The following is a 13,994-nucleotide window of genomic DNA, read 5'->3' as shown; positions in this document are numbered from 1 at the left end:
GGCATTCTGGTAATTGTTGGCTTTTGTTTGAGTTCAGTGCTGGTGTTGGCTAGTGGTGGAGATCGTATCAGTGGTCGGAGCATCTTGGTCTTATCTTTTAGTCGGCAGTTGCGAGGTGAGTTATCATCACTATATCAACAGGGTCTAAGGCACCAAGGTCGGCCCTTTATCGGATTGTGATCCGGGTATCGTTGTTATGTTATTGCTTTGATATGTTTGCATCCTGGTAGTTAGGATGGTATATGTTAGAGACCTGGTTAAGGTCGGTATCCTGGTATATAAGATGATGCTATGCTAGTGACCGGTTAGGTCGGTATCCTGGTTAGGATGATGTTATGTTATGTGATCTGTTAGATTGGCTTGATTAAATGTGAATTGTTATATGTTTGAATGTTTATGTGCACATGGTTGTTGGACTGGGGTTGGGTTGAGGCGGGTCCTGCTTTGTGCTGTAGGCCAACATACCCAGGGCGGACCGGTTATCCCGAAGGCCCAGCGAGCGGTCCGGATAGGCTGCAGGCCCCAAGAGGGCGGACTAGACGTGCCGAGGCTCGGAGACTGGACCAGGCCGACTGAAGGCCCAGTGCGGGCGGACCAGTCATACTGTAGACTCAGAGAGTGGACCAGGTGGATTGAAGGCCCAGTGCGGGTGGACCAATCACACTGTAGACTCGATGTATATGGCTAGACTCGGAGAGTGGACCATGCCGACTGAAGGCCCAGTACGGGCGGACCAGTCATACTGTAGACTTAGAGAGTGGGCCAGGTGGATTGAAGGCCCGGTGCGGGCAGACCAATCACACTGTAGGATCGATGTATATGGCTAGACTCGGAGGGTGGACTAGGTGGACTGTTGGCCGGTGCGGCGGACCAGTCACACAGTAGACCCGAAGTGCATGGTTGTTCTGTATCGGTTATATGATATGGTTATGTTTGTATGTGGTTGGTATTTTGGGGGTATCTCACTAAGCTTTCGGGCTTACAGTTGTGGTTTAATGTTTTTCAGGTTCTTCAGGAGACCGTGGCAAGGCAAAGGCGTGATCGTACCGCTCCTCATGATTATGTTTTATGATGTGGTTCTGGGAAGAATCTGATAATAATTGTATTGAAAACCTTTTTGTACTAACATTATGAAAATGAGTTGTTTTTGAAAAGTTAAAATTGGTTGAAATTTTATGGTCGTTACATTATGGCCAAGGGTAGCCCAAGTAAGGGTGTTTTCGGCCCATTATGGCCCAATAGAGGTGTTTATGGTCAAGGTTGATTTCCATAATTGTGTTTACGTTCTGGATGATTTTTATACATGTATATATGCTTCTAGTGATTAGGAAACTCAAAATGATAGCCTTGAAGTTCAAGCATTCAAGGTTGCAACATAAACACAAGTCCTTATGTATCATTAGGGCTTAGGGTAACATGAACTCCAATCATATATCATAATTGCATCATAGCTTAAAAATTTGCGTATACAAGACCGTTGGACTTGGTTTTGACCTAAAATTTCTAGTTGTGACACCCACACACCTACCCCCACAAACACACACACACACCCACACCCACACCCATACCCACCCCTACAAACACACACACACACATACCAACAAACACACCCCTACCTCCACCCCCACCCCCACCCATACCTCTAAAAACACACAAACACAAACACACACACACATACACCCACTCCCACCCTTACAAACACATACATACACACATACACACACCCACAAACACACCCCCACTCCCCACCCACACCCCCCACAAACACATAGATGCACACACACACACACATGCACCCACAAATACACACACATACACACACCCACACCGGCCCCCACAAACACACACACACACACACACACCCAACACTACTACCACAATCATAAACCTACCATAACCACTACTACTACCCCATCAGCAGCACCACTGTTGTCGCGACCATCACAACCACTGCCACAATTGTCATTATTGCTGCCACCACCACCGCCGCCAACCCACTACTGCCACCACCACCACCATCACCATCATCAACACCACCACTGCACCCGCCGCCGCCCTACCCCCACCCTACCACCGCTACCATTTTCTAAAAATGAAAACTAATAGAAAAATAAACATCTAAACACGTTTTCTAATTTTCTAAAACTGAAAATGAAAAATGAATAAGTTTTAACTAAACATGTTTTCTAAAATTTCCAATGAAAACTAAAAACAAAAAATGAAAACTAGAAAGGGAAAACAAAAAAACGGAAAATGAAAATTGTTTTTCCGTAACTAAACGCAACATTAATATCTGAGTTGTTCAACTGTCGTTCACTAAAGGGATTATCCCTCTCGAGAAATCATTTTGATGGCGAGATTAATGGAGGCTTTAGTACTCCATCCTCATTTATCTAACTCACAAATCTCAATTACCTTGATCTTTCATTTAAAACTTTCACTTGCTATCAAGCCTACCTAACCTTCAAAATCTTGATCTCTCTTACAGTGGCTTAAGTGTTGTGAACAACAATGGTATCATCCATGTCAATCCTACGCCTTGTTCCCCAGTTTTTTTTTTCTTTTTTTTTTTTTTTTTTTTTTTAAAATTCATTAAAGAAAAGGGAAGGAAAATTTTGACTGAAAGAAAGGGAGGGGAAGAAAAATATTCGTTATATCATGTTCCCGAGTTCGAAGGAAATGAAAAGAAATGAAAAGAAAATTTTAAGTTTTTGTGTTCCCAAGTTAGGAGGAAAAAGAAAATAAAACTTGAATTTTCCTTCCCCACACTTTCTTCCCAAATCTGCCCAATTTGGGAGGAAAATTTGGAAGGAAAATATGACTCCAAAATCCTTCCCCTTCCCTCACTGTCCTTCCATTAATGAAACTCGGGAACACGATTTTCCTTCGACACCCCTCACTTTCCCTCCATATCCTCCCATTTCCATCCTTTAGTAGAACTCAGGAACAAGGCTCTAGGTTACAGTACTTAGAGTTGGCATCGTGCAAGAGTACTGTGTTTTCGGAGTCTTTACGAGCTATGAAAAATCTTATATATTTAGATCTATCAGTTAACGACATACATGGTCACATCCCTGATTGGGCAGGGGAGATTAGAGGAAACCTATTGAATTTTTTGAATATGTCAAATAACTTCGTAACATGGTTGCCAAAAATTCAATTTCAATGGGATGAAATTGAATTTTTGTATCTTCAGTCTAACCAGATTCAAGGATTGTTCCCTCCATCAATTTGCAACATGAGAAAGCTACAAATCTTGGATATATCCAATAATAGATTTAGTGGACTGATTCCACAATGCTTTGTATCAGCTCTTCTATTTTAATGGTAGATAGGAGGAACCATGATTTTCATGGCATCATTCCAAATATATACAAAGAGTGTGGAAGATTACAAGGGCTTATTTTGAACGGAAATCGATTATAAGGAGAGGTCCCAAGTTCCCTGTCGAAATGTCAATCCTTGAAGGTATTAGATCTTGGAAACAACCAATTAACTGGTATGTTTCCAGGATGGTTAGCCCATCTTCCAGAGCAGCATGCTAGTTCTTGTCCTCAAATCAAACAGGAAACACAACTTGAAGTTGATGGTGATGGTGATGGAGATGGAGATAGAGATGGTGAGAGTGGATTTCCATGGAGAGTGGTGATGTTAGGGTATGGTTGTGCGACCATAATTGGATTAGTAATGGGATATGTCATGTTGTCTACGGGAAGACCAAAGTGGTTCAACGCAATTGCTGATGCAGGAGAGCACGTGCTCCGAACAATGGGAAAAATAAAAGATATGTATATATTGGAAAATGAGTTTAGCCTCTCAATGTAGTGTTTGAATCAGGTTGTAGCATCAATTTTGTTTTGAATTTAGCATAAATTGTTGTTATGATGTATTTCTTATTCCTGTGTTAGTGTTGTAAACATTAGTAATTACTAAAAGTATGTTTTATGTTATTGCACATAATAGATTCCACTAATAAAGTATACAGAAACACATGTTGGAGGACTACAACACAAGATCGCCTTCACTAACATTAAAAAATTGACCAATGCTTTATAACCCATCAGAATTTGAAAGTTATAAACAAGAGAGTTATGCAACTTGTTAAGCGTTGGTTTTGTGGTAGTTAGATATCGGTAAAAGTTGTTATGAGATTAGTTGAGAGGTTTTACGATAGTTCAACTTTATCAACAATGCTACATTGACTTGTACACATGCAATGAAGGTTTCTATTTTGTCGTCCTTTGGGCATATTTCGAGGTTCTAAATGCATATAGTTCAGCATAACAATCTTTATGATCATTCTCGCTTTGATCTTCCTCATCTCCAACGACTCAACCTTGCTTACAATAATTTTACTTCTTCGAAAATTCATTGGTAGGTCTTCTAATAGTATTTTTAGGAATTATGGATTATAAATGCAACCTCATATTTTAAATGATCTTCTGCAAACTTCTTCTCATTTGAGAGAACTATCGATTGATGGTATTGATATAAGTTGGCTTTTACTCTCTTTTCTTAACTCGATTTCCAAGTGTGTGTGTGTGTGTGTGAGTGTCGATTACCAGATCTAGTGGTGGTTTCACATGGTGCGGTGGTGGTTTACGACAGTGGTGACAGAGGGTCGTCAGTATTCTTGAATGTGTGTGTTATAAAAATCTTCATGGGTGTTTGTATGCATGCATGAAGATGTTATTGAATATATGTGTATCCATGAAGAACAAACCATGGTATTCATTGAGATGTTTTTTTTAATAATTTATTGATTTATTAAAAAACAATATACAAAAAATGTAAAAAGAATAAAAAAAATGGTAGAAAAGTCATTATACATGCAATATAGACCAACGACACAAGAAATGAAACCACATGGACTAGCGCATAGAGTTTTCGATAATTATGTTGAATCAACCTGTTTCAAAAAACCATAAAGACTAACCACATAATTTTGTGTATTTTATAAAAATAAAGCCATAATTAATTTTCGAAATAAGGATAACTTTTTTCATGATCTTTCCAAAAAACCGCAACAAGGGAATATGTCTCTTTAGACGTACAAACTATTTGTGCTTATTTTAAAAGATCCCTTATGTTTCTTTTTGTAGTGTAGGGGCTTAAAGTCCAATTTGAGTGGTGAATTTGGTCACTTTACTTAGACTAAGCGGTTGTAATGTCATGTGTTTTATCCAACATGGCAAGGGAAAATGAAGACACACTTGCACAAATAGAATGCAATATGTGTAAGTAGATACACATGTGGATGGAACGGTCCTTCTCTTGATTCGGGCTCCATAGCTGATATGATTAAGTCATTTTTCCTGGTGGGTTTTCCTCAACTCCCACCCACAATAACTCATCGACAATGCAATTTCATCAGATCTTCTCACCCACATATTTTCTTTTAAGAAGTAGTAATCATACTCAAGATCTAAGATTCTCTCTTCAATCATTCAAATATTTGATGCTTCACCACCACCAACTAACTGAAGAAGGTAATAATATGTTTCTAGATGGCTGGGGATGACCGAAGAGAATGGTGGGTTGGGATGGCGGTGTTTCAGGTGGCTTTGCCTTCGGTTCGTCGCCGACACAAACAACGTTGTCCAGTGACACACCTTCAGTTCATACTAGGATCGACCAACCACTGTTCTTCGGCGTTGCTGCCATTGACCACCCGTCTTCTATGTTTGGTTTCACTTCCGGTGTAGGTGGGTTCTCATGGTTTCTCATTCTAGGATGTATTTAAGGTGAACAAGAGGAAGATGATGGAATATATGTCAAACCGTCATCTGTTTCCTCTGATTCACACCATTGATTCACCTTCATTCTTTTTAATCTTCTGTAACACCAAAAAATTCAAGCCAAATTAAAACTTTTTAAACAATTCAAAACCCATTAGTTATTACAAAATGTTTTCAAAATAGTTTCATATCAGAGTATCCCAGAACCATAAGTCCAAAACACGAGGAGGTGTATGGTCACGCCTTCGCCTTGCCAAGTCATCTGAAGCACCTGAAACAATAAACTGAAATCGTAAGCACAAAGCTTAGTGAGTTACCCCCAAAATACCGATACAAATACAATCCACATAACCATGTCAGTAATATCATAACATAACAAACTGAACAACATGCAATGAGTCTACAGCTTTACAGACTGGATTACCTTTGGGCCCACAGTGTGAGTCTGGATTGCCTTACAGGCCCACAACTAACATCTGGCTTGTCATCGAGCCCACAGTACGAGTCTCCCTTAGCCTGAAACTGGAATGCTCCCGGGTTTGTTGGTCACCACACGGAGCAGTCTCACCTCAACCCATCCCTTATAACATATCAACATATAACATAACCACTGAGCATGCAGATAATCATATAACAACACAGGTAGTCCTACAGATCTACCTAACTGGCATAACCACTAACATGCAACACTAAATTCATACTCAACATACTAACACTTCTAGGATAACATATCTAATGGGCCGACCTTGGTGCCTTAGACCCCTTAGTATAGTGAGGTAACTCACCTAGCACTGCTAAAGTCCCGCAGATAAAACTCCAGCTGCTGGTTGAAAGATTCCCAAGCTGTCAACATCAAACAACACCCAATTAATAATTGGGTTCCAAACCCTAGGTCCAACTCACACTCTAAAATCCTAATAATCAAATAATGAGCCAAAGCCCAACATATGGCCCAATTTTCCAAATTGGGCCTAGACCTGTACATGGTCTTTCTTTAAGGCCCATCCAATTATTCCAATCCAATCCTCATGGCCCAATATCACATAATCATAAAGACCCAATTATAGCCCATCTATGGCCTAATTTTCCAAATTGGGCCCAAGTCCTCACATGGGCCTTATCCTAATGCCCATCTAATTATTTAGGTCCATTAACTTGTTCTTGGATTGCCCAATTGCCAAAGCCCAATAAGAAGGCCCAACTCGAAGCCCAAGTAAAACATAGGGTTTTCATATGAGATGACAATTAGGGTTAAGTGCTCCTACTTAACCCATTAAGGACTTAATACATTAAGAGATTAATCCATTAAATCCATTATTGCCTTAGGTTTATTTGCCAATGATTATAATTTATTATTTTAAGTTTATTAAATAATTCTCGTGTGTGTCCCGATTGATTCCCACAAATTAGGGTTTTATGCCATTAGGGTTTTCCAAACCCTAATAGGGTTTTTCCAAACCCTAATAGGGTTTTTCCAACCCAATACTAACCCATTAATCCATTAATGGAGCTTTTAGGTCACTCTGGGCCTTATTGGCCCATTAGGGTCTCTTTGGGTTAATTAAGGTTTCCTTGGGCCCATTAGGGCTTCATTGGGCCCACTTTGACCAAGCATCCCCCAAATGAGTCAAACACAACAAGGCAAGCACACCGGTGGTGGTTTGGGTTTTTCTATTCATTATTCCACTTTTTGTTACAATTACAATGCTAAAAAAAACAAAATAACACACACAAACTTGAATAAAATTACACACACACAACCACCTTGTGGTGGCCAGCGGTGGTTCATGGTGGCAACCACCACCTAAGGGTGGTGGCAGTGGCTGTTCTTGGGAATTCCGGCCAAACAAGCTAAAACCACTTTACTAAAATAAATGCATACACTCTATCTGATCAAAAAACAACCCCAGCCACCCACCTAGCGGCATACGGCGGCAACAGCGGTGCCTCTGACAGCCGCAACGTCCGTTTCCGATTCCTCATGAGAAAAGAACTCACACCGGCATTTCTTTCTTGCTACAGCCATACGACGCGTCCACGAATGATTCCACGAGCTCAGCTACCCTTTCACGGTGGCAGAAAAGCATTTCCCGCGACAGTTGGGTCTTCAACGAAATGGGCAGCAACAACGACTGCAACGACCACAACGGTGGGCTCGAACGAAACACCGGTGAAAGAAGAAGGACGGCAAAAAGGAACAACCGACGTCGCTGGGGACGACAGTCGCGACGTCCGGTGATGATTCCGTCTTCCATGGAGCGGTACAACAGCCATAACACTCCCGCCGTTCTCCACCCATGCATTCGCGTTTACATCTCCGACTCCGGCGGTTCCCTCACTTGGCTGCATACGACGTCCGGTGGTGATGTTTCTATGACACACCGACAGGCGACATAGCGGCGGCGACTGGAGAGAGTGGAAGATGAAGGTGGCGGCCGGAAAGATGTTTCTTAGGGTTAGGGTTTGGGTGGGGGTGACGGGTTATATACCCCCGAACCCCCACAAACTTATTTCTATAATATCATAAATGGTCCCTCCCCTTGACATTTCTTTCAAAATAAGGTCAATATTTACCATTTAAACCCTCACCATCAAAATCCATTACAATTTAGGTACTATATTTACCTAACAACCCTCCACTTTGAGAATCTTTGCAAAACTAATCCGGGATTTACCTTTTTAACCCCCAATTCTCAATTATGACATATTCAACCCTTCCCTTCTCTTTTCCCTTCAGATTAAATCCATATTTACCCAAATAGTCTCGTTTCTACAAAATATTTTCAATATAAGTCCACGAACTACAAAACGAACCCAATTGATTACTCTTTAGCCATATATTCAAATATTCTTCCCACTACGAATCCCGAAGGCACTCTTTAGACCTCCAAAACCAATTATAATGCCAGCTACAAACTTTTCCACTAATCATAAATCAAAATAAATAATACCTAAAACACATTTTCTGATTTTAGGGTTTCTCTTAGAAACGAGGTGTTACATCTTCTCTCCAACTAGTAAATGTATGTTTATAATTTACTCATCATTTATCATAAAATCAATCTGGTTTCCATGAAATTTGCATTAACTCTTTAATCCGTATCCCGAGGACACGAACCCTACTTCCATTTATATGAATATTTTTTTGTGTTTAGGTAGATTCATTTGTAATCATTATTTGATTATTTATTTTGTTAGATTCGTAACCTAACATAATTTCACTATTATTTATATTGTTAAGATTATAATAGTATGAACATAAATGCAAAAAAAAAAAAAACTATTATACACCTAGTAAACGCATGAAAATAATAAATTATAGGCAAAACACATAAAGTAGTATAAAATTCATAATATATGTCAAAGTTATTATATATCTAGTAAACGCAGGAAAATAATAAATTATATGCAAAACACATAAAGTAGTATAGAATTCATAATATATGTCAAAGTTATTTATTAGACAAAAGCATATATGAAATATAAAATAAAAATAAACGACTCAGATTTGTCATTATCGCCGTACCTCTCATTAGTGCCCCTCTCGCACCTCCTATCATTTTGGATCGAGAACGATCAGATCACTTCTCGCTCTAGCTGGAAGGGTTACTAAAAATAATGATATAAGCATATTTAGTTATAAAATTCATACATTAGCTTAATAATTTATGGTGTTTTTGTCTCAAATATCGAACAAAAGGTACTTAACTAGTTTAAAATCTCATTTCAGCAACAAAGACATGTTCGGAAGGAAAATGAAGCGGAATTGGCAATTGGAAGCTTGGATATTGGATTTTGAAGAAAGAATGATATTGTTGGACAGCTTGACCATTCGTCAGTGTTTTAGCCATATCTCATGACTCGTAACTCCGATTGACAAGATTCAAAATGTTCTAAACACTAAACACAATTTCGGACGACTTTTGTGTTTTGAGAAAATGTTGATTGTAAACGAACATGTCGTGTTTATCACAAAAACTCCGTGTTGAATAGAAGCTTTGTGATTCTTGATGCTGACCTGGGGAATACGGGATTTATATGAAAAACACGCTGTGTTGGGTCCTAAAACACGTCGTGTTACGCCGTTTTTCATAATCTATATATTTGGATCGTTTCTATTCGAAACCCTAGCGAATGTTGGAGGTTTTTAGCGACTTTTGGAGGCCAGAGACATTCTCAAGGAGCTTTGGAACTCAGAATTCGACTAGAGGCTATTTTTGAAGAGATAAAAGGCAATTAATCATTAATTTTTCTTATTTCTTTTTGTGAATCATGTTTCAACATTGAATTTTGTTTTTATGGTTTTATTTGCTGAAGTTATGGGCTAAAACACCATACTTTTGTTTAGAATAGATGATCTTATGACAATGTGTTGATTGAGTAGCTTTGGATTAAGTTGATTTGGTTGTTTATCATGATAAGCTTGTTAAAAGATCCTTATGTGTTAATGACAATTATTTTATGTTAATTACTAAGTATATTGAGTTGTATGAACATCTGCTTGAATACTTGAATCTTATGGTTTTGTGAAAACAAGATTATAAGTCTAGTGTTGTAAACATAACCTAAGGTTAATTAGAAAATAAGTAAATTAATGTGTGAGCATGTATGATGACCAACCATATATGAGTCAATTTAACCAACCAATTTAATTAACTACCATTACAAGTCTTGCTTGATTCAAATTGAACACTAGTAAATTCTTTGATTTAGTCACTTGATCACTGCTTGAATTGATTTATTTGCTAAAGATAGTAATAGTGAACATGAACCTAATCACATTAGAAATTGGTAATTGATGATATATTAATCCACTTCACTTGCCATGAATCAACCACAGGAATAAGTGAATCGAATCTAAATGGAAGTCTATTTAATCTCATCGAATCTAGTTGTCTCTTGTTTCTCTTTTAGTTGTTAATTGTTGTTTGATAAGTGTTAAAGTAATTGCTTAAGTTTCTAGTCCTGCAAAACTAGAGAAAAACCCATTCTTTAATTAATTGTTTAAAATCAGATAATATTAGTAATAATTTTGATTTTTTACTGTTCACTGTGTTCGATACCCCACTTGCCTTCACTAAATTTCTAATTGATAAGTACATTGCCTTCTGTGTGTTTGTTTTTGTGTTTAAGTTAGTTAGGATTAAAACTAGTACATTCTACATGTATGAAGTTTTTGGCGCCGTTGCAGGTGGGATTAGTTGAAGCCATGAACCCATACTTGACAAAGGTTTTTATGAATGATGGGGTGAGGATCACATGCACTGCTTGGAGGAGGTTATTTCAAATACAGGAGCCGGTTTACAAGGAGCTATGCATGGAGTTTTATGTCACTGTTCAGTTTAGGGGTGGTGATGATCCCTTTGATACACACACCTTTACTTTCTGTCTCGGGGGAGTACATAGGGAATGTAGCAAAGTTGATTTGGCATGGAGATGGATCTTTACAATAGGTCGAAGGCTATGAGTGAAGATTTTTGTACATTTTTAGAACACTGTCATAGGGAGTTTCCGGATGGGTTTAATGGATCAAACTGGTGGACTAAAATTGCCAATGGAGTTCATATTCCATCGGCGACATAAGAAGTTGACATCCAGTCACCAATCCACCGGCTCATTCACCGATTCATTGCATGCTCCATCAATATGAACCTTGGCGAAATATTTGGCAGAGAGAGGGGCAAAGGATAAGAAAGCATCATCTATTTGTAGGGGCATGTTTGTGATAAAGTTGGCAAGGTCATATGGAATCTTTGAGAATGGGGCCGGAAATTTTCTTACAACGATGCATTCACGCCCCTTTAGCACCATTGTCTATAAGAGGGAGAGAATTATGGATGATAATGGCAGGGGACATTTTTATATCCCCAGGGATGATGAAGTGTTAGTGTCAGAGCAACCAGGAAGGAGAGTGAGGGCTAGACCTGCCGCCGTACATGAGGAGCCTCCCATTATTCCAATCGAGGATGAAATGCCTATGGATCCATATAACTTGTCTATGAGGCAATTTCATGACAATTTGGCCCGTGGTGTAAATCACACAAATATGACGTTAGAATTCATGATGAGCCAAATGAACATGCAACGTCCCGATTCTCATCCTCCATATCCATACATTCCAAGTTGGGAAGATCTTTGGAGGGAAAGGCAAGGTGGAGTCGGAGGAAGTGGAGCTAGAGGAGGAGAAGAAGACGACTAATTATCCTTTACATTTTTATTTGTGTTTGAATGTTTAAGAAATTATTTATTTATTTTGTGTGTTTTGTTTGATTTGTTTTTTTTTAATTTCTAGTAAGTAGGGTAATGTAGAATTTAAATTTAATGTTTGTTTCCTTTTATTATGTAGTTGTTGTTTTTGATCTTTGCAGAAGTTGGGTTGAGAATAGATCGAACAGTTAAACTGTGAGAGGATAAAATGAGGGTTCGAATCGTTAACGAGAAGATTAGAAGACTTTGCATGATATTTTTGAGTCCAATGATTATAATTGTTAAAAGGAGTCATGTTATTACATTAATAGCCTCTTTGATCAAGAAATCGGAACAGAAGCAGAAAGAAAAAAAAAATCACGAGCTAAACCATAAAAACGCCGTGGTCAAAAAACCAAACTCGGTGAGTTCCAAAAGAAAAACACGAATTTTGTTAGAATACAATTACAAAATGACGAGTTTTCCCACTACAACTTGGTATGTTGTTGCTCAATTATTTTCGAGTCATCGATTTGATCCTAATCATGCCTGACATTGTCCATATTTCTGAAGTTCATTCCATGGCATTTCAAGAAGCTTTTTCCAGTACATTAGGAGTTGTACCACACGAGACGTTTGACACCCAAGGCGTGGATGAGTAGTTCCCATGCCAAAGTCAGCTGAAGAAGGAGCTAAAAAGAAGAATTATCAACCTTGCCACTATTATCAAAGGGGAGTCCGTTCCTTTTCTCCTCTTTTTACTTGTTATTTTATTTTGCATAACATGCAATGGGGGAAATTGCATAAAATAAGTGTGGGGTAGGGGGTTGGTTACATTAGTTACATTAGAATCTTAGGTATAATGTTGAAATTTTTGAACATAAAAAAATTGCTAGGTTAATTCAGAAACTTATGGTAAAGCAATTAGGATTTCATGGTAGTATTGTGTTTGATGATTCTTTGAGGACCTAAATGTTTAGTTGATCCATATACGTTATAATGCATTTGTGGCCTCCTTTATTCTAGTGAAATCATGGAACAAAAACATAAGTCTGCTTAGCTTGAGGGATGCAACATGTTTAACATCGTGTACTTGAAATGTATCTAGAAAAGCTTAAGTAGTCATTGCACACTAAGACTAATGCCTTTAATCAATAAAGGATGAAGTTAAAACCCCATGTGTAAGCATATGTTTTTCTATGTTTTTAGATTTGAGTGAAAAAGTGTGTTTGAAAAAGAGAGAGAGAGAGTGCTGAAATGTTTGAAAAAATCTACAAGTATGAAGATATGAAAAAGAGCTACAAAGTATCAAAGATTAAAAAAAAAGTTGCATTTTTATTTTTATTTGTAATTTTATTTTCTAGGTTATTTTTCCATATGTATGCTTGGGGGTTTAACCAAATATTCCTTGAGGTTAAGAAAGTTTTATGCGGATGGATTCGAAGGGATGCATAAAATGAGTGTTGCTCGGAAAAAGTAGGCGAGTGTTTATGAAGATTGTGAGTATTTAGGGTTAGGGGGTCCTTAGGAAAAATTACACACAAATGCATGTGTTGCGGTCTTGGCATAATGGGTGGGTTCAATTGGGATTGTCTTATGTGGTATTAGTGTGCTAAAATTTAGTTTTGCTTGTGGGCAAGCAAAAGTCAAGTGTAGGGTATTTTGATATGGGCATATTTAGTTATAAAATTCATATATTATCTTAATATTTTATGTTGTTTTTGTATCAAATATTGAACAAAAGGTACTTAATTAGTTTAAAATCTCATTTCAACAACAAAGACATGCTCGGAAGGAAAATGAAGCGGAATTGGCAATTAGAAACTTGGATCTTGTATTTTGAAGAAAAAAGGATGTTGTTGGACAGTTTGACCCCTCGTCAGTGTTGTAGCCATATCTCATGACTCGTAACTCTGATTGACGAGATTCAAAATGTTTTAAAAACTAGACGTAATTTCGGACGGCTTTCGTGTTTTTAGAAAATGTTGATTCCAAACAAACACGTCGTTTTTATCACAAAAACGTTGTGTTGAATAGAAGCTTCCCGATTCTTGACACTAACTTGGGGAA

Source organism: Lactuca sativa, chromosome 4 (assembly GCF_002870075.4).
Source record: "Lactuca sativa cultivar Salinas chromosome 4, Lsat_Salinas_v11, whole genome shotgun sequence".
NCBI classification, from domain to species: Eukaryota; Viridiplantae; Streptophyta; class Magnoliopsida; order Asterales; family Asteraceae; genus Lactuca; species Lactuca sativa.
Note: the sequence above shows the minus strand (reverse complement) of the source record.